The sequence below is a fragment of the Gossypium hirsutum genome, chromosome D02 (assembly GCF_007990345.1).
Source record: "Gossypium hirsutum isolate 1008001.06 chromosome D02, Gossypium_hirsutum_v2.1, whole genome shotgun sequence".
In the NCBI taxonomy this organism is placed as follows: Eukaryota; Viridiplantae; Streptophyta; class Magnoliopsida; order Malvales; family Malvaceae; genus Gossypium; species Gossypium hirsutum.
This window is the reverse complement of record NC_053438.1, coordinates 36,222,767-36,245,685: the sequence shown is the minus strand read 5'-3', so window position 1 is coordinate 36,245,685 and position 22,919 is coordinate 36,222,767.

Here is a 22,919-nt window from a genome sequence, read left to right as displayed (position 1 = left end):
AAGAAAAGGCTTTATAGGACACAAATTTAGACATGTGATATTTGACAATATTTCTAACACCGTTTCTTTTAGCAATTGGAATATCTAGGTCAAAAAATTCATTGGGTAGATTACGAGATTTATCTAGACTTTTGACAAGTTATTACGAGTTCGATTCTTGGCGATGAATCTGGTGGATTCCACTTTCTTAATTTTGATTTCTTCTTGAGTAAACCAAGAACTCCTTTATTTGTTCTTTATTCTAATGATCAAGCTCTGCACATTCATACTCCATTTTTTATTAACATTAACATCATTCAAGTTCTTTTTATTAATAAGATTAATCTCATTAATTATAAATTCTTCTTCTCCATTATTAAAATCTTTATGTTGTACGTGTAGAGTTTGATCATGAGAATAGAGAACAAAGAAAGGAGGTGATAGTCATCTTTCCACCAAATTCTTTAGCACTATCAATAATCCTCACCAAGAACATGTCCCGAAAGTTACAAATAGTTATAACATGACAATTCAAGGATTGGGATAATTTATTGATAGATATGAGATTACAAGTTAGATTTGACACATGTAAAACATCATGTAAAACCAAGGAAGGTGAAATTTTAATAGTGTCTTTCCCGGCTATTCCCAAGAACGACCCGTCTGCTACTTTGACCTTTTTACTTCCTGCACAAGGTGTGAAAATTGAGAAAAGGAAATGACTACTAGTCATGTGATCACTAGCTTCAGAATCAATGATCCACGTGTTTGTTTTACAAGGCTTGACATTGTAAAAAATAAAAGAATCAACACCTAATTGGGCAAAGGAGCAAGAAGAACTATGTAACACCCCGAACCCGAGACCGTCACCGGAGTCGAACACGAGGTGTTAACAGACTTTAAAAATAATTTCCCAGACACTGCCAATCTGCGTACTAGTCGCTTTAAAAATCATATCTTGAGTTCAGAAATTCGGAATCCAGTTCCGTAAATTTTCCCTGAAACTAGACTCATATGCCCATCTACAAATTGTTTTCTAGAATTTTTGGTTGGGCCAATTAGTACAGTTTATTAGTCAAAGTATCCCATGTTACAGGGATCAACTACACTGACCTTTGCGCATTACGACTTGGATATCTCCCTGTACAGGGCTTCAATACTGATGCCGTTAGTTTCTATAGAAACTAGACTCAGAGAGGAATCTACGCATATATGGCTTGACTCCTAATTGTCTCTGGTTAATTTATAATGAATTTCCAAAGTCGGAACAGGAAATCCAGAAACCGTTCTGGCCCTGTCTCACAAGAACCTGAATATCTCTTAACATACTGTCCGTATGATTGTTTCGTTACTTTCCTATGAAAATAGATTCATCAAGGTTCGTTTACATAATTTATTAACTATTTAATTCCATTCCTACTATTTTTAGTGATTTTCCAAATCTACATCACTGCTGCTGTCAGCATCTGCCTTTAAGGTAGACTTTACCTATTCATAGTTTCCATGATTCAACTAGCCCTTTTTGCATAAATAGCACAATTTATGATAGTGATTAACCATTCCCATGGCCAATACTTGTCAAGCATATCCACACCTCTCAATAACCATATCCATACCAAATGATTATAACATTATACTCAAACATATATAAGCCATTTTCGCATGGCTATCCAAAATTATACAAGTCCAAAGGGTCCATGACCGACAACGAACGGGTAGTCCTATACATGCCATTTCGAAGTTCAACCAAAATTGTACCAAAAAGGGGGGGGGCTTTGATAGTGTGGGCGACTTCGGCTTCAAAATCCCGAGTCCGATAGCTGGAGAACCAAAATCTATAAAACAGAGGATCAAAGAAACGGAGTAAGCAATTTATGCTTAGTAAGTTTTGAGCAAGGAATTCCAGCACAGCAAAAGTATAGCATTCATATAGCTAAACGGATAATTTCATATGCACAAATTTTCGATATCATACTTGCTTCACATTACCAACCCTTATGTACATACACAAAAGATCAACTTAGCCAAAGGCCGGTAGCTCGTTTATCAACTGAGCGAATACTTATTTGTAAGGGCTCAACTAAATTCAAGCACATACGAAACATACCTCAATGTTGGGATGTTTCTAGAGTATTTACTGAAATTTTTACAGCAAGATCATTCATTCCCAAATCACGTACCTTCGGAATTTAACCGGATATAGCTACTCGTTCAAATGCCTTCGGGACATAGCCCGGTTATAGTAACTCGCACAATTGCCTTCGGGACTTAACCCGGATTTAGTAACTCGCACAAATGCCTTCGGGCTTAGCCCGGAATTAGTATCTCGCACAAATGCCTTCGGATCTTAGTCCGGATATGGTCACTTAGCACAAAGCCTTCGGGACTTAGCCCGGACATCATTCAAATAACCATGCACATTTAACAGTAAATCATGGCACATTCGTATTTCATTTTCGTTAACAAAACTCAAACACAAGACTCTTATCATTCTTGCAATTTCGGCTCAATAGCCACACACAAAGAGCATGATTTTGATTTGCTTAAAACATGATCTAATCAAATCATAATTTAAGCTCTTTTACTCAAGAACTTACCTCGGGTGTTGTCGAACGATTCCGATAGCTATTCGACCACTTTTTCCTTCCCTTTATCGGATTTAGTTCCCCTTTGCTCTTGAGCTTAATTAAACAAATAAATTGATTTAATCATTTGAGCATCGAAAAGAGGAACACAAGGCACTTAGCCCATATTTATACATTAGACATTAAAGTCACATATGTACGGAATCATGAATCAAACTCAACATTTTAGCTAATTTTTCCCCCTTGGTTGAATTTTCTAAGCCAAGACAAAAGCATCAATATGCTTGCCTCTAACCGAATACATGCAACACCAATCTCCTTCCTATGGCCGAATATGCATGTCTATGTTGGGGCCGATTTCAACACTTAATACATTCTACAAGTATGGTCACTTGTATTGACTAAACACCCTTTTGTTTCAAGTTCAAAACTTGGCTAATACACACATATATACACTAGTAAAGCATCCTCTCCCTTTCCATCAATTTAACACATGCATTACTCATTAATATACAAAAATTATATTCGGCCTTAGCACACAACTTGCTAGCCGATTCTTCTCCATCTAGCAACCAATGCACATATGTGCTCACTCAAAAATGCTAAAAAGAAGATTCAAGAATCATCAATCCACCATCACATGCATCATTAACAAGCTTCATATTTAGCATGCAATGGCATTAACACAAAATCTACCTAGGCCGAATATCATCCCCATGACATAGCAAAGATTTGAACCATGGGCTAATTAGAACTCAAGCTAGCAACTAAAAACATGCATGAATCTCATGGCACAACCTCAAACATACCTTGATCTAGATACAAGTATGGCCAAACCTCCTCCTAATCCTCTTCCAAACCAAACATGAAGCAAGAACTCCTTCCTCCTTCCTTAGAATTTTCGGCCAAATGAAGATGAAAAAGGATGAACAAAATTTTCTCTTTTCTTTTCTTTAACTCACGGCAATGGGGGGGGAACAACCACACACTTTTTTTTTTGTTTTCATCATATTCCCTTTCATTATTTTATGCCCATGCTCCTTATTTTATTTTTTCCACCCATGATGCACCAACACAACATGTCTATGACATGTCTTGCCCATCACACTTGGTCTACCATGCTTGTCATGGCCGGCCACTACTAATTAGGGGGGGAATTTGACATGCAAGTCCCCCCTTTTTATTTCATGCACTAATAGGTCCTTATGCTTCGACCTATCACATTTCAAAAATGTCGCACATAAGTCCTATTGACTAAATTCACATGCAATCGACTAAATCGAAGCTTGAAATTTTCACACATTCATAATTACATATTCTAGACAATAAATATCACATTCAAACATTTCGGTGACTCGGTTTAGCGGTCCCGAAACCACTTCCCGACTAGGGCCAATTTTGGGCTGTCACAACTCTCCCCCACTTAAGAAATTTTCGTCCCTGAAAATCTTACTGGTAAATAGGTTTGGGTATCGTTCTTTCATCGAGCTCTCGTTTCCCAAGTAGCTTCCTCGATCCCTTGTTTGAGCCATAACACCTTAACTAACGGAACCCTTTTGTTTCGCAACTCTTTCACTTCACGAGCTAGGCTACGAATCAGTTCTACTTCATAACTCAAGTCAGATTGAATTTCAACTTCTGAGGGATTAATCACATGTGACGGATCGGATCTATAACGTCGAAGCATCGAAACATGAAAGACATCGTGAATCTTTTCAAGTTCAGGAGGCAAAATCAATCTATACGCAACCGGACCAACTCGTTCGGAGATTTCGTACGGCCCAATGAATCTCGGGCTCAACTTGCCCTTACGGCCAAATCTGAGTACCTTTTTCCAAGGCGAAACTTTAAGAAACACTTTATCTCCCACCTGATATTCAATGTCTTTTCGTTTCAAATCCGCATACGATTTTTGACGATCTGTGGCTGCTTTTAGACTTTCACGGATTACCTTTACTTTCTGTTCGGCATCTTTAATCAAATCAACTCCAAAAATTTTACTTTCACCGAGCTCGGTCCAAAACAATGGTGTACGGCATTTACGACCGTACAAAGCCTCGTAAGGTGCCATCTTAATACTTGATTGAAAACTATTGTTGTAAGCGAATTCAATCAAAGGTAAATACCGTTCCCATGAACTACTGAACTCGAGGATGCAACATCTCAACATATCCTCAAGTATCTGAATTATCCGCTCAGATTGACCATCGGTTTGGGGGTGAAAAGCAGTGCTAAAATGCAGCTTGGTACCCAAAGCTTCTTGCAATTTCCTCCAAAATCGCGAGGTAAATCTCAGATCTCTATCCGACACGATAGAAATAGGTACCCCGTGTAATCTCACAATCTGAGAAACATACAATTCGGCTAGTTTATCCAATGAAAAATCCGTACGCACGGGGATAAAGTGAGCCGACTTAGTCAGTCTATCAACAACAACCCAAATCGCATCCTTCTTACTTGCTGACAATGGCAGTCCGGACACAAAGTTCATTGTGACTCGATCCCATTTCCACTCGGGTATCATGATCGGCTGAAGTAATCCTGAAGGCACTTGATGTTCCGCTTTCACTTGTTGACATATTAAACATCTCGAAACAAAGTCGGAGATGTCTCGTTTCATACCATGCCACCAAAACCAACGTTTCAAATCGTTGTACATTTTCGTACTCCCCGGGTGAATTGACATTCGGCTACAATGGGCTTCGTTCAGAATCATCGAAATGAGTTCCGAATTCCTTGGAACGCACAAACGACTTCTGAACCTCAAACAATCATCATCATCAATTTGAAACTCTGATTCCTTGTTCGGAACACACTCAGCCCGTTTTGAAACCAATTCATCATCAACTTTCTGGGCTTCACGAATTTGATGAATCAATAATGGTTTGGCTTTTAATTCAGCTACTAACACATTGTCGGGTAGAACAGACAAGTGCACATTCATCACTCGTAAAGCAAACAATGATTTCCGGCTTAAGGCGTCCGCAACCATATTAGCCTTTCCCGGGTGGTAATCAATGACAAGCTCGTAATCTTTCAACAACTCAAGCAACGTCTTTGCCGCAGATTTAAGTCTCTTTGAGTCATCAAATATTTGAGACTTTTGTGATCCGAAAATACATGGCACTTTTCACCAAATAAGTAATGTCGCCATATTTTTAAAGCAAATACGATGGCAGCTAGTTCAAGATCATGGGTCGGATCATTTTTCTCATGTGGCTTTAATTGTCTCGACGCATAGGCCACCACTCGACCTTCTTGCATCAATATGCAACCCAACCCAAGTAGGGATGCGTCACTATAAATGACAAACTCTTTGCCTGATTCGGGTTGCACTAAAATTGGAGCTTCAGTCAAATAAGTTTTCAGTTGATCGAAACTTTTCTGACATTTCTCCGTCCATTCGAACTTAACATCCTTTTGAAGTAGCTTCGTCATTGGTGTGGCTATCATCGAGAAACCTTTTACAAATCGTTGGTAATAACCGGCGAGCCCCAGGAAGCTCCGAACTTCGGTAATATTTCTTGGAGGTTTCCAGTTAAGTATGGCTAAAATTTTGTTCGGGTCAACTCGAATACCCGATGCGGATACCACGTGACCCAAGAAGCTAACCTCTCTTAACCAGAACTCACACTTACTGAACTTAGCATATAACTGCTTATCCCGCAAAATTTGCAACACTAGTCTCAGGTGCTCAGCATGTTCGGTCTCATCTCTTGAATAGACCAAGATGTCATCAATGAACACAACTACGAACCGATCCAAATATGGTCTGAAGATCCGATTCATCAAATCCATAAATACCGCAGGGGCATTAGTGAGCCCAAACGGCATCACTAAGAATTCGTAGTGACCATATCTCGTTCTGAAGGCAGTTTTGGGTATGTCCGAATCTCGAATTCGCAACTGATAATAGCCCGATCTCAAATCTATTTTTGAGAACACTAAGGCTCCCTTCAGTTGGTCGAACAAATCATCGGTACGCGGTAACGGATATTTGTTCTTTATCGTCACTTTATTCAATTGACGATAGTCAATGCACAACCTCATGGTTCCGTCCTTCTTTTTCACGAACAATACTGGTGCACCCCAAGGTGAGAAACTTGGTCGAGCAAAACCTCTATCCGTCAATTCTTGCAACTGAGCTTTCAACTCTTTTAACTCGGTTGGTGCCATACGATACGGAGCCATCGAAATCGGCGTAGTCCCAGGTACAAGCTCAATACCAAACTCTATCTCCCGAACAGGTGGTAAACCTGGTAATTCTTCAAGAAAAACATCCGGGTATTCACAAACCACCGGCATAGATTCGGGTTTCTTTTCTAATTCTTTGTCATCATGTACATACGCAAGGTATGCTTCGTACCCTTTTCTTACATATTTCTGGGCCAACATTGAGGATATTACAGCTGGCAACCCATCCAAGTCCGTAGACTCAACTCGGATTACTTCGTTATTTGCGCACCTCAATTCAATAGTCTTGCTTTTGCAATTCACAACCGCATCATGCACGGTCAACCAATCCAACCTGAGAATAACATCAAATTCATTAAACGGCAAAAGCATCAAGTCCGTCGAAAAACAGGAACCTCGAATTACTAGGGGACATTTCTTACACACTTTGTCGACAAGCACGTAACGACCCAAGGGATTTGACACCCGAATTACGAACTCAGTAGACTCAATAGGTAAAGTCTTACTGGATGCTAAGGTTTCACATATGTAAGAATGAGTAGAACCGGGGTCAATCAAAGCAATTACATTAGTATCAAAGAGAGTAAAAGTACCGGTAATAACATCAGGCGAAGAAACATCCTCGCGGGCACTATAGCATAAGCTCTAGCAGGCGCACGAGCCTCGAATCTGGTCGTAGCATCTCTATATCCTCTCTGACCACCACCAGCATTGCCCGTATTTCCAGATGGTCTACCTCGAGCAGTGGTAGCACCCGGTTTCCCACTCTGATTTACATTCTGTTCAGACAACCTCGGGCAATCTTTAATGAAGTGGTCAACTGATCCGCACTTGTAACAGGAGCGGTCAGGGAATCTACAACTCCCCGAATGCCATTTACCGCAATATCGACATTTTGTTCTGTCTCGACGTTCATTCCCAACACTGGCGACCGAAGTGCCTCGTGTACCCATAGGGGGTCGATCACGATCTCGTCTAAAAAGGCCCGAAGTGCCTCTCGACCAGCCCACATCATCTCGAAATTTCTTCGATGCCTGTTGAAGAGACTTTCCCGAAGATCTTTTACGAAACTCTCCAGTTCCCACATCAACTTTTTGTTTTTCTTTTCTAAGCTCTTCGGCTTTACAAGCTCGGTCGACAAGTACTACGAACTCTCGTATTTCAAGAATGCCAACGAACATTTTTATATCTTCATTCAGCCCATCCTCGAAACGTCTACACATGATAGCCTCGGACGAAACACATTCCCGAGCGTATCTACTAAGTCTAACAAATTTTCGCTCGTAATCAGTAACTGACATAGAACCTTGTTTAAGCTCAAGAAATTCCTTCCGTTTTTTATCAACAAATCTCTGACTGATATACTTTTTCCGAAACTCAGTTTGGAAAAACTCCCAAGTTACTTGCTCTCGGGGCACAACAGAAGTCAGAGTACTCCACCAATAGTAGGCAGAATCGCGTAGCAAGGAGATAGTACACTTTAGGCATTCATCGGGTGTACAAGATAGCTCATCGAGTATCCGGATAGTGTTGTCCAACCAAAATTCAGCTAGCTCGGCATCATCGTTGTCCGTAGCTTTAAATTCAGTAGCCCCATGTTTTCGGATTCTGTCAACTGGGGGCTTATTTGACCTTATTTGGTCAGTTTCCGGAGGTATTGTAGGTGCGGGGGTGGTATTTGTCGGGAATGGAGGTTGTGGAACAGCCGTATTAGTTCGAATGTATTGGTTGAACCAATCATTCATCACGCTATAGAAAGCTTGTCTAGCTTCATCATTCGGGTTACTAGCATTAGGTTGAGAGTCCGCCGGCGCTGTCCCTTGTGCGGGAGCAGGCGCTACACTCTCAAGATCATCAGCTACCGCTCGGTCGGGATCGGGATCCATTACTATAAATAAACACATTTGCAAATGTCAGAAATCACCACACTATCAAATAATCACATAAAATGGCATGTATAGCTAGACCCAACGCATTACGGTAGCCCTAGAATCGACTAAACCGTAGCTCTGATACCAATCAAATGTAACACTCCGAACCTGAGACCGTCACCGGAGTCGAACACGGGGTGTTAACAGACTTTAAAAATAATTTCCCAGACACTGCCAATCTGCGTACTAGTCGCTTTAAAAATCATATCTTGAGTTCAGAAACTCGGAATCCAGTTCCGTAAATTTTCCCTAAAACTAGACTCATATGTCCATCTACATATTTTTTTCTAGAAGTTTTGGTTGGGCAAATTAGTACAGTTTATTAGTCAAAGTATCCCATGTTACAGGGATCGACTACACTGACCTTTGCGCATTACGACTTGCATATATCTCCCTGTACAGGGCTTCAATACTGATGCCGTTTGTTTCTATAGAAACCGAATATCATCCCCATGACATAGCAAAGATTTGAACCATGGGCTAATTAGAACTCAAGCTAGCAACTAAAAACATGCATGAATCTCATGGCACAACCTCAAACATACCTTGATCTAGATACAAGTATTGCCAAACCTCCTCCTAATCCTCTTCCAAACCAAACATGAAGCAAGAACTCCTTCCTCCTTCCTTAGAATTTTCGGCCAAATGAAGATGAAAAAGGATGAACAAAATTTTCTCTTTTCTTTTCTTTAACTCACGGCAATGGGGGGAAACAGCCACACACTTTTTTTTTGTTTTCATCATATTCCCTTTCATTATTTTATGCCCATGCTCCTTATTTTATTTTTTCCACCCATGATGCACCAACACAACATGTCTATGACATGTCTTGCCCATCACACTTGGTCTACCATGCTTGTCATGGCCGGCCACTACTAATTAGGGGGAATTTGACATGCAAGTCCCCCTTTTTATTTCATGCACTAATAGGTCCTTATGCTTCGACCTATCACATTTCAAAAATGTCGCACATAAGTCCTATTGACTAAATTCACATGCAATCGACTAAATCGAAGCTTGAAATTTTCACACATTCATAATTACATATTCTAGACAATAAATATCACATTCAAACATTTCGGTGACTCGGTTTAGCGGTCCCGAAACCACTTCCCGACTAGGGTCAATTTTGGGCTGTCACAAACTATTGGACGAGTTAGGAATAGAAGAATCCATCTGAAACTATGGTGATTGAAAAAGGTTGTGTAGATGCTCTAGTTGTTCCTTAGTGAATGAAGACCCTTCTAGAGAACTTCATTGCTCACAATTTGCACTCTCAATAGTTGTTCCAACGATAAAATTTTCTATCTCTGTTTGGTTGCTGTATCTATGTGAAGGTTGTTTTAGCCATAGTGTTACTGAATATTTAACCTAACTCTGATACCATGAAAGTTTCTAAGAGAGTACAATAAAAGTATTCTACTTTTATTAAGTAAAAAATGGAATATAAATAGAGAAAAGTCTTATAATATAACTGAGAAAGTAATTCTCTTATTCTAGTAAACTAGTAAAAGATAAAATGAAATATTCCTAAAATATCTTAATTGATTAGTTTAGGATTTATCTACCTAAATAAATTATAAAAAAATATGCCAAAATATATGAGTTTTAACATGTATTTCAACAATATCCCCATTTCAATGTGGCAGAACAAGTGTTGAATATGGGTACTTCAAAATAGATAAAGAGTCACAGCAACATAGCTTGCCAAAAGGGCATGTCCCCAGCACAGTGATGAAATTAGAAATGAATGATCTAATATATTGAGGAAAAAGTCACTCAAAACTGCATATTTGTCAAAAATATGTACAAATATATATACATGAAGTATTGAATCACAAAAGGAAAGAATATCTCTTAATTAGAATCTCTAAAAATCAACTATAATCCCTAAAGATTAGCTATTCAATGTTGTCAAATAAATTAAAGATTCTCAGCACTCCCCCTCAAGTTAGTACATAGATGTCTCACATGCCCAACTTGCAAAGAAGATTGTAATAAGTCTTACAACTAATCCCTTTAGTGAAAACATCAGTCAACTATTTTTCGAATGCTAGATAAGATAGACTTAAGGCACCATTGACAATTTTTTCCTTCAAAATGACGTTCTATTTCAATGTGCTTGGTCCTATCGTGTTGCACTAGATTTTGAGCTATGTTGATGATCGCTTTATTGTCACAGTACAGATTTGATCCTTTTCAATCAACAACTTTAGCTCTTCTGATACATTTTGTAGCCATTAAAGATCACAAACACCTTGAGCCATGGCCCTGTATTTAATCTATGCACTTGATCGAGTAACAAAACTTTGTTTCTTGTTCTTCCAAGTGACTAAATTTCCTCCCATAAAAGTACAATAACCCGTTGTAGACCTTCTATCAACAAGAAAGCCAGCCCAATTTTCATTTGTAAATACTTCTATCTTGAGATGACTATTTTTAAAGAAGAGAATACATTTGTCTGGTGCAGACTTCAAATAGCACTAAATTCGCAATATTGCTGGCATATGGGTTTCACAAAGATCAAGCATAAACTAGCTTACCAAACTAACTGCATAAAGATTCCCTCTTTTGATCTGGTCACTTTTATTCCGAGGAAATATTGTAACTTTCTCAAGTCTTTGATTTCCAATTCTTGAGCCAATTGCTTTTTAAGCTGGGCCATTTATTCCCTGTTGTTTCCTGTCATAATTATGACATTAACATAAATTATAAGGAAAGCAATCTTACCCCTATGGTGTTTTATAAAGAGGGTATGATCAGCAGTACTCTGTTAATAGCCAAACAACACCATGATCTTACTAAATCTGTTAAACCAAACTTTAGGAGATTGCTTTAGTTCAGCCTACACACCTTTTTTTGAGTATTTTTATCCTCAAATCCTAAAGGAACTTTCATATACACTTCTTCTTCTAAGTCTCCATGTAAGAAGACATTCTTTACATCAAACTGTTGTAACTCCCAGTTGAGATTTGCTGTACATGATAAAAGGATCCTAATTGTGTTCAAACAACTAGAGAAAATGTTTCTTAATAATCCATTCCATATGTTTGACTAAATCCTTGCGCTACTAATCTGGTTTTGAGTCTTTCAATTGAACCATCAACCTTATACTTGATAGTAAACACCCATTTGCAGCGAACCATTTTATGTCCCTTAAGAGGATTAACCAATTCTAACATCTCATTTTTTGCCAATCATATCATCAACATAGATCTCAATTTCTTTGTGCATCATGTCATGAAACAGAGTGACCATTGCCCTTTGATACGTTGCTCCTGCATTCTTCAATCCAAAGGGCATTACTTTGTAACAAAATGTTCCCCATAGGGTAATGAAAGTGGTTTTCCTTATGTCCTCAGGATGCATCTTTATTTGATTGTATCCAGAAAAGCTGTCCATGAAAGAAAATAATGAGTATCCAGCTGTGTTATCTACCAAAGTGTCAATGTGCGGCAGCGAAAAATTGTCTTTTGGACTAGCCTTATTTAGGTCCTTATAATCCACGGACATTCGTACCTTTCCATCCTTTTTAGGAACAGGGATGATGTTTGCTACCCATTCTGAGTACTTAACCTCCTGTAAGAACCCAGCATCGAACTGCTTCTTGATCTCCTCTTTTATTTTCAACACAATATCAGGTCTCATTCTTCTGAGCTTCTACTGAACTGGTTTGCAATCCTCTTTTATAGGTAAACGATGTACCACGATGCTACTATTTAGCCCTGGCATATCCTGGTAGGACCATGCAAAAACATTTTTGAACTCTCGGAGTAACTCAATGAGGTCATATTTTGTCTTTGCGGTGATATCAGTTCCGATTTTCACCTCTTTTCCTTCCTCTAGGCTCACAATTTCTAATGATTCCTTATGAGGTAGGATTTGTTTATCTTCTTGTTCCACCATTCTCAACAAGTCCAGAGATACACTATAGTCTTCATCATTTTCAAAGTCATGAGATCCTTCCAAACACATATCTTGCTCAAAAAGAGACTCTATGTTTGAAACAACATCACTCATGTCATTGATATCTGAGGACCTATGGGGATACACCAAAGAAATATACAAAGTATAAATTTATGAATAATTATTTGTATGATCAGGTTATAAAAATATTTGGAAGACAATTAATCAAATGGAAAATATTTACTCGCTTGGAAAGAATAAAAGAATAATTGCTCGGAATGAATGCAAAGATGTATTTTATTAGGATAAAGATATTCAGACTTAAGCCTATTTCACAAAGGATTTCTTATCATTCTTAGGCTAAAAACAACAATAATGTTTTGAACATTACTCTAAATAAGCTCTAAAGACTACAGGTATTTCTTCCGCAGTCCAATTGTTTAGCTCACTCCCAGGTTCGTAAGGGCAAATCTCCAGCAAGTACATTCTTTCAGCTATCTCTATAGCATTGATATGAACTTTTTCCAACATCTCTTCAATGCCTTCCCTTCTGGACACCCCTTGCTCAGGGTAAATAAACCCACCCGACACAAAGGATTTAGATATGTGAAGGAAGGTCAAAGGCTCCCACTTGACTTCCTCTCCACTTAAACGTGCCCTTCTTCTCTCCTGCCTTTTCTCTACTTATTTTCTCCTTTGTTTCATATCTGGCTTGTAACCTAAGCCAAAACGATCAAACTTTCCCTTCAGCATGGGTTCTTCAACCCTTCCCTGAAGGTATTTTCCCAACCCTTTTCCTAGCAAAGCTCCTCTTCCTACCAACAACTGCAGACCCATCTCAGTAGTCTTGGATATCTTTGGCACCGGGATCCTGTTTCCTTCAGCAATAAACATTGCGTTCACAAATTCCAAGGACCGGAAGGAACATTCCACTGCCTCATCATTGGTCTCTACATAAGGTGCATCACCCGTTACCATCGCGATAATATCCTCCTCCGCACTTATTGTTACCAATCGACCCTCTGATATTATCTTCACCTTCTGATGTAACGATGAAGGTACTGCCCCTGCCGAGTGTATCCATGGTCTCCCTAGTAAACAATTGTAGGAAGGCTTAATATCCATTACTAAAAAATCCACCTCATAAGTAATTGGGCCAATTGTTAATGGTATTTCAATTCTTCCTATAACCCTTCTTTCTGTTCCACCAAATGCCCTTACTATATTCTGGTAGGGTTTCATATGTGAACTATCCACAGGTAATCGATTAAGAGTGGACAAAGGCAATACGTTCAATGCGGATCCATTATCGATCAAAACCCTCGGTAATGTGTCCACCTGACATCGGGTAGTAATGTGTAGAACCTTAGTAGAACCCCTACCTCCAGACGGTATTTCATCATCGTTGAAGAAGATAAAATTGTCAGCACTTATATTGTTGACCAAGCGATCCAATTTATTGACTGAGATGTCCTCGGCCACGTATGTTTCATTTAGTACTTTCATCAACGCATTTCGATGTACTTCTGAACTTAGGAGCAAAGCTAATACATAAATGCGGAGTGGTTGTTTGTGCAGTTGCTCCACAACACTGTATTCACTATGTTTTAAAAACTTTAAAAACTCCTTTGCTTCCTCTTCTTTTATTGGTTCATTAACCAATGGCTCAGATTCCACCGCCTTCCCTTTCCTCTGTTCCACCGTCGGAGTCATTTCTCTTGGCAGTTCTGCTCGAGTGTCATAATGCTTCCCATTACGTGTATAAGAACCCCTTTCCTGGTATTCTTTTACCATATTACCCTCAACTTCTTTTCCTGGGATTGTCACATTGCATCCGTAATTCCACGGGACCATTTTGTCATCCTTATATGTGAAACTTGACGGTTTCGTGATTACAATTTTTGGTGTTACCTGAGCCCTAACCTCATTACTCTTAGGGCGTGAGATAATGACTACAGGATGATTTATTTTTGGGGTCCCAGTTCCCGACTCTGTCGTGCATATGCTCCTCTTTTCTTCTGCATCTTCATAGAACCTCATCTCCTTGTTATCCATCATTCTTTGAACCAAAGCCCTGAATCCTTCACATTCTTGGATTCCGTGCCCTGTTTTATGGTGGAATTCATAATAATTTCCTATCTCATACCCTTCCTCCAAATCTGAAATAACTAACCCTCTTTTTGCCATCTCTTTCCAATGGAAACATTACAGAAACTTTACAGAAATTAGCTTGAAGTTTTTAAGAACGTTCTTATACTTTTAAGATCAATTTGTAGATAATTTTTATAATATGGGTGACTGACATGTTCTGCTTCTACATAAGAAAAACAAGAACTTCTGAATTTGGAAAAGTTGAAGAGATTTGCTTACAATAACATCAGCAGTTATTACACAAGCAAGTTAGAATATTTAGTGAAAAAGTTCCTAGAGAGTTACTAGCTCAGTATTCAAAAGCCAACAAAGTGCAACATGTATCACAAGTATTAATCAGAGAAGAATAACGGAAGGATTGTCAAGCCACCCAAATATAACGCTTCCATTGGCTGATGAGGTCTTGAAATCACCAGAAACTCTGTCATATAGCACGACGTCTTTTGGAAAAAATCAGTGGAACTCCCATCTCCATATATATCAAGATACGGACAAGACATATTAGCCGTACAACCAGCCAATGGACCTCCATTTATGGCATAACAAAACTCTTGATCACATGAAACCAATTTGCCAGTGTAGAATCTTTAATATTGCACAAAGTAAGATCTATCTAAATATAAAACAAACACAAACAAATATGATTAAAGATACCAGTAATATAACATCTTCTTTGGTCATCATCTAAAATGCATATTGATATAAAAGCAAAAGGAAAAAAATGTTAATGAAAGAGCAAACGTTAAAAATGTAGCCTTTTGAAAATAAAACACAATTTTTAATAAAACACATTTTTTTAGGAAGTATTTCCAATAATTATTTTACTTACATACAGAAAAGTAAATTAAAATCGACACTATGTTTTAAACAATTTGTTATAGGCTAAATTTTAGCTGTTATTACCATTATTAAAATGCCCCTTTTTTGGTATTGTTTTAGCCTTAGTTTAAATAAAACAGTGAGTTTAAGACTTAAATGAAACGGTGAGTTTTATACCAACCAATACGTCACGTTTAGGTCTAATTTGGATGGTTGGGGATTTTAAGTGAAATGGTGCGTTCCAATGTGTATAGATGTTAGTTAATAGCTTAACAGAATTTAAAATCTGTTGTAACATTCTTATGGCGCTTAAAACAGCAATAACAGTTTGTAAAGGGGTTATGAAATTGGTTATGGAATGAAAACATGCTTTGTTCTTCCTCTCTCGTTCTTTTCTCTCTGTTTTGTGTTTCAAAGATCTGATCGTATCAAAAGTATCAGAGCTTGGGGTTCCTATATGACCGAGGATGGGGTATCGACTCACTTGCAAAAGTAGGTTAGCCATCTTCAGCAAGAGATGGCTAAGTTATAGACTGATTTTTCTTAGTGGGATTAAAAAACTGGAAGGGTGGTTGATAGAGTTGAAGGATGAATTCTGAGGGGAACTCAAGGTAAAGTTACAAGGACTATTCGAGCAATATTTGGGCCGGTTGATTGCTTCTTCTTCTGTTGGGCAGTCGCCAGACAAAGGCAAAAAAGTGTTGGGAGGACCCCCCACCTGGATTCCCTCTAAAGGAACCTTTACTAGCTTTTCCCAAAGTGGACCTGGGCACCTTGCAGTCTTCTCACCATTCAAAGACTATGGAGACAAACTCTCGAGCCTACAGGTTGGAGTGTCTTTATTTTTGATGGGTTTGACTTTCGAGGATGGTGGGCCAAGTTAGAACAATACTTTGAGGCTGAAGGCATTACTGCTAATGCTCGGGTGAGAACTGTCATTCTCAATCTTAAAGATAAGGACCTAGATTGGCACCATTTTTACACTTAAGCTAGCGTGGATTTCATATGTTATCTTAGGAGTCTTATGCTCAGAACTTAAGGGAACGGTTTGGATCGAGCATGTTCCAAGATCCAATGATTGATCTGGTTTCTGAGGTAACCAAGTACAATAGACCAGTGCCATGATACATTTGTTAGTCTTGTGAACCAACTTCACTTACTTATGTCATATGCACTAAGATTTTTCATTAGCAATCTTAAACTGAGATTGGATAGTACTTACAACTCTTTAAGCCTAAATCCTTGGTGGAGGGATTCATGATTGCTCGACAAGTGGAAACCAAACTCAGTTCCTCTTCCAATCATGGTTTTCTAACTAGTTGGGGAGCATTTGGGCACCTCCATTAGTTTCCTCCACCTCTAGCCATAATAAGAGCTCAATAAAGATAGAAAGAGAAAGGGATTGTGTTTCAAATCTTAGCTCTATCAACTCTTGTTGGACCCTTGTTTTGATGAGGAGGGAGAAGAATTTCATGAGTGTTTGGACCAACTGGAAGAGTCTGCTCCTACTGAAAATGTCAAAGTGCCAATGTTGTCTCTACATGCTATTAAAGGATCCCAGGGTCTAAACACAATGAGGGTTGCAACTTGCATTGGGAAAGCTAAGGTCATTGTGCTGGTGGACTCTGGTAGCACACATAATTTCATCAATGCGAAACTGGTAAGGCTAGCCTTGCCAATCAACCAGCAGGACAAATTGAAAGTTATGATTGTTGATGGTCTTCATCTTACCTGTAGAGGTATATGAAGAGGTGTCACATGGAGTATTGGTACAACTTTCAATACTGATTTCTTTGTGTTACTTATATACGAGTGTGATCTAGTTCTAGGTGTTCAATGGCGCCTTTCTTTGGGAACCATTGTGTGGAGTTTCAGCTCATTGACCATGCAGTTCACTCTTGATTTCCATCATTGTGTGCTACAAAGCATTGAACCAAGAACCATTCAACTAGTTGTGAAGCCTCAATCCACTAAATGCATCTCCCTTATAGATCAGTTAATAGGGCCTTGTTGTTGGTTGATCTGGTTCTAGGTGTTCAATGGCGCCTTTCTTTGGGAACCATTGTGTGGAGTTTCAGCTCATTGACCATGCAGTTCACTCTTGATTTCCATCCTTGTGTGCTGCAAAGCATTAAACCAAGCACCATTCAGCTAGTTGAGAAGCCTCAATCCACTAAGTGTTTCTCCCTTATAGATCAGTTAATAGGGCCATGTACCTTGTTGTTGGTTGCTCTCATACAAGCTACCTTATTTGCAATTATTGCATCTTTTCCCATAGAACTAGAGAAATTGTTGGATAATATGAGGACATCTTCCAAATTCCTTCAGGTCTGCCTCCACCTAGGTTGCAAGACGATATGATACCACTGAAGGATGAAGGGTCAATGGTCAAGATCAAACCTTATAGATATTCTGTCATACAGAAGAATAAATTGGCAAAATGATAAAGATCCCACAATAAGAGGTCATCAGGGACAATAATAGTTCATTTGCATTCGCCATTATGATGGTCAAGAGAAAGAATGACAACTAAAGGATGTGTGTTGACTACAAACAGCTCAACCAATTGATAATTAAGGACAAATTCCTCATACCTGTCATTGAAGAACTCTTGGATAAATTGGGGTAAATAGTGTTTTTATCGAAATTGTACCTTAGCTCAAGCTACCATCAAATTAGAATGTGGCAGCCTGACATGCACAAAATTGCATTCAGGACTTGTGAGGGGCACTTTGAGTTTCTAGTTATGCTATTTGGCCTCACTAATGCCCCCTCAAGCTTTCAGGCCTTAATGAACTCAGTATTTAACCCCTTTTTGAGAAAGTCTATCTTGGTTTTTTTATGATATATTGGTGTATTCCATGACATGGTCAGACCACTTGCTACATCTCAAGCAAGTTTTCAACCTCTTGAAGGACCATCAGCTCTTTGCCAAAAGGAGCAAATGTTAATTTGTCTCTACTTAAATTGAGTATCTTGGGCATGTGATCTCACAAGGAACTGTGGTAATGGATCCTTCTAAAGTTGACAGTGTCATGTCCTGGCCCACTCCTCACTCAATAAAGGACTTCAAGAGATTTTTTGGGCTCTCGGGCTATTATAGAAGATTTATTAGTAACTATGGCTCCATAGCTAAATCCCGAATTGAACTTTTTAAGAAATCTGAGTGGAATTGGTCACAAGCAGTTGAAAAAGCCCTTCAAACATTAAAATGTGCCTTAAGTATAGCTCCAGTCCTCCATTTGTCTAATTTTTAACTTGAATTTTATGTTGACATAGATGCAAGTAGTATGAGGGTTGGAGTTGCCTTTCAATAGCAAAGGCACCCCATTTCCTTTTTCAACAAGGCCTTTGGAGTAAGGCATCAAATGTTATCCATTTATGTGAAGATGTTTGCAATTCTTTTGGCTATCAAAAATGGCATCCTTACCTGATTGGGCACTACTTTCGCATCAAAACTAATCACCAGAGTTTGAGATTCCTCTCTAAGCAATAGACCATCACACTCTTCTAGCAGAGATGGGTAGCCAAAATGTTGGGCTATTATTTCAAGGTGGTGCATAGGAAAGATAGTGCTAACATAGTGGCTGATGCACTTTCCAAGCAGCCTCATGGGTCAGATGGTCAGTTGTACCAAATGGTTGGGAGTTCAGTTATCTCCGACCTACTAACTAGGGTGGTAAGATGGTCCTAAACTCAACAAACTTTGCCTTGAGCTTCAGAATCAACCTTATTCTCATCCTAAGTAAAATTGGGATGTGAGCTTTCTGAGAAGGAAAAGTAAACTGGTGGTAGGATCCAATAAAGAGTGTCAGCATGAATCATTTTCATACTTTCATTAGAGTGTTGTTGGTGGTCACTCAGGCATACATGCTACCAAGCATACGATGGCTAGTTTGGTATACTGGAAAGGCATGAGTTCTGATGTCAAACACTAGGTGAAGGAATGAATGTGCCAGAGGTGTAAATATGAAAATGCAACACATCTAGAGCTTCTGCAGCCCTTGGCCATCCCTACCAGAGCTTGGTCAATTGTCACCTTAGATTTTATTGAGGGCTTACCCCCTTCCCAAGGCAAGGAAACATTCTTGGTAGTTGTTGATAGACTTACCAAGTATCGTCATTTTGTGGCCTTAAGCCACCCTTTTTTTGTCTTAACCGTGGCTCAAGCTTACCTTGACAATGTGTACAAGCTCCATGGGCTACCAGATTCTCTTATTTTTTTATAGGGACAAGATATTTGTTAGCTCCTTCTGGCAAGAACTTTTTAGGAAGCTTGGCACTTATGTCCATCTTTCTACAACCTACCACCTTGAAAGTGATGGTCAAACCAAGGTGCTCAATAAGTGTTTGGAGACCTATCTTCTATGTATGACAGGGAAACTGCCTGGTGACTAGTGTTGTTGGCTTTCCTTGCGAAAATGGTGGGACAATTCTACATATTACTTTGTCATTTACACAACTCCATATGAGGCCTTGCATGGCCAAGCCCCTTCTCAGGACTTGCCTTACTTGGTAGGCTCATCAACTGTTGATTGTGTGGATCGTGGCCTGCAGCAGCTCGACACCTCCTTAAGTTTCATCTTACTCAGGCTCAAGAACACATGAAACATTTTGTTGACAAGAAAATGTCTGATCGTACCTTCCAAGTGGGTTACTTGGTCTATTTGAAGCTTCAGCCATATCGCCAACACACTGTGAGAAGGGTGACCAACCAGAAGCTCTCCCCGAAATTCTTTGGTTTTTCCTATCATAGCCATAATTGGGAAAGTAGCCTATAAACTTTAGCCACCTAATCTGAAGTTCATCCAACCTTTCATGTGTCTCAACTTAAGTGCCACATTGGGAGGCACCCGGTACAATCCTTCTTTCCCCTTGTAGGCCTGGATGGTACTTTGCTCAAAGAGCTGACTTGAATTCTAGAACGCCGCATGGTGAAGCAAGGCAACCAAGTTGTCAAGCAGGTGTTGGTGGATTGGGCCAACACATTCCCTGAAGATGCCACTTGGGAAATCCTCCATGATCTGCAATGCCAATTTCTAGTTTTTCGATCCTTGAGGACAAGGATCCCTTTGACCTAGGGAGTACTTGTTATGGGCTGGATTTTAGTTGTTATTACCGTTATTAAAACACCCCATTTTTGGTGTTGTTTTAGCCTTAGTTTAATTAAAACGGTGAGTTTTATACTGACAATATGCCACGTTTAGGTCTGATTTGGATGGTTGGGGATTTTAAGTGAAACAGTGCGTTCCACTGTGTACAGCTACTAGTTAACAGCTTAACAGAATTTCAAATTTGTAGTAACATTCCTATAGACATAGCAGTTTGTAAAGGGGTTACGAAATCGGTTATGGAATGAAAACAAGCTCTCTTCTTCCTCTAGTTCTTTTTTCTCTATTTCTTCTCTCTTTTCTGTTTCTCAGAGATCTGATCGCATCACATTTCTTCATTTTTGATCAACTATTATGATTCTTATTTTCTATTACGACATTTTAGTCTATAAAAAATAATATACATGCAGCAAATATTAAAATACTAGCAAAAGATATTTGTAAAATTAACAATCAAACAAAGCCTAAAGAAAAAAAAAAGTAAAAGAAAGCGAGAGAAAACAAGGGATAACTTACACCAATGGCGCTTCTTTTGGAGCATTCTTTATATTGAATACAATTAACCCACATTATATCACTTCCTGTATCTACTTGAACATAGTAATCCTTGGCAGGTGTTCCAATCCCTATTTTAGTATAATAAAGCCTACGAAAAAAAGCTCAAAATTTCAAAATTAAATAAAACATACAATTTTTTTGTTAAAAGAATGGCATCTTATAAAAACTAAGCAAGGTCAAATAACAAATAACAAAATACTAACCCAAGACAATTGGGACGACCGGAGACGCCCAATGGGAGAACAACGCCCGCGAGAATTCGAAGTTGACGGCGACTGTCGTGGTCTTTCAAGTCAAAAAGAGAACGCTAACTACCGGTGAATTTTCACTTGACGTTAATAACGCCATAACTGAGAGCTCTGCTTACACCAGAGAAAACTACGATAAAGGAAAACAGTAGGACAGAAGAACTGTGAGAGCTGATCCGATCAAACATAGTTAAAAGCTTTAATGGAAGTCGAATTTAGTTAATCCTATTCTCTACTTCGTTTCGTTTGTCTCGAGAATTTTATTATTATTTTTCTTTTTCATATCCAAAAAGAAAATGAAACATGTGGAAATTTTGCTTTTTAACCCCCCAGAAAACTTTCAACTGTTGTTTAGTTTTTTTTAATAAACTAAAAAGTAGTCATATATCTGTTTTAGTCATTAATGTTTTAATTCTTACAATTAGGTTTTAACCCCCAAAGAAAAATTTCAACTGTTGTTTAGTTTTTTTAGTAAACTATAAAAATTGTTATATATCTTTTTTCATCACTAATTTTTTAATTCTTAAAGTCAAAATAATTTAGTCATTGTCCACTACTAACGGTTAAGTTTTGGACGAAAATCACAACCAATAGTACCACAGCCCTTAAATGGCCACGTGGAGGTGATGTCATTGCAACATATTTAACCACAGTGTTTTGTTTTCAAATTTTAAAAGATTTTAAAGAGTTTATATAATAATTAACTACTTAAAAACCTAACCTTCTTTCTTTTAACCAGACAGCAGACAAAACGAGAAGAAGGAAATTGGTCTTTTTTTCCTTTTTCTTCTTTGGTCGAATTCATAAGCTGATTGCAGAGTTGAATCTCAAAGACAACAATATTTCGCAGTTATGTTTCTTGAATTATGAAGGTTAGTACCTGATAAGTCCCAAGGATCAAACTTGTATAAACCGATTACAGGAAGCAACCACAGAGATAGCTTATCTCATAACTGGATAAGCTTGTTTCCTTGCAATCTTTTCTAATTGTGTTAGTTGAATATTGCCTTGGACAATCCCTTGCGCAAGTTTTAATATCGACTTGATCGGTAACCAAGATTGCAGCATTTTGCAAGAAAACTTTCATCGAGGTTAACTAGTTCTTCGGGACTATAGAAGCTTCCCATGCCTACAAAGGCATGGAGTTGTTGAAAAAGCTAAAGATCTAACGCTGAATTGTCTACTTCTGACTCTTTGAATTTGCTTTCTAAACAAGTAGAATCTTTAGACACCTTTAACTTTCTCTTTTAACCCTTTCTCCGCAGCCTTTGAACTAGAAACTTGGTGTTGAATTTCAAACTGAAGCTCAGAGAGTGCCTTAACCATGCTCAAAGTCCTTGAAAACCTATCAAATGTAGGATGTGTTCTTATCCTTAGGGCCAGTTCTTCATTGCTTAAAAAAAGCACTTCTGACTCCCAAAGCAATTTTAAAAGAAA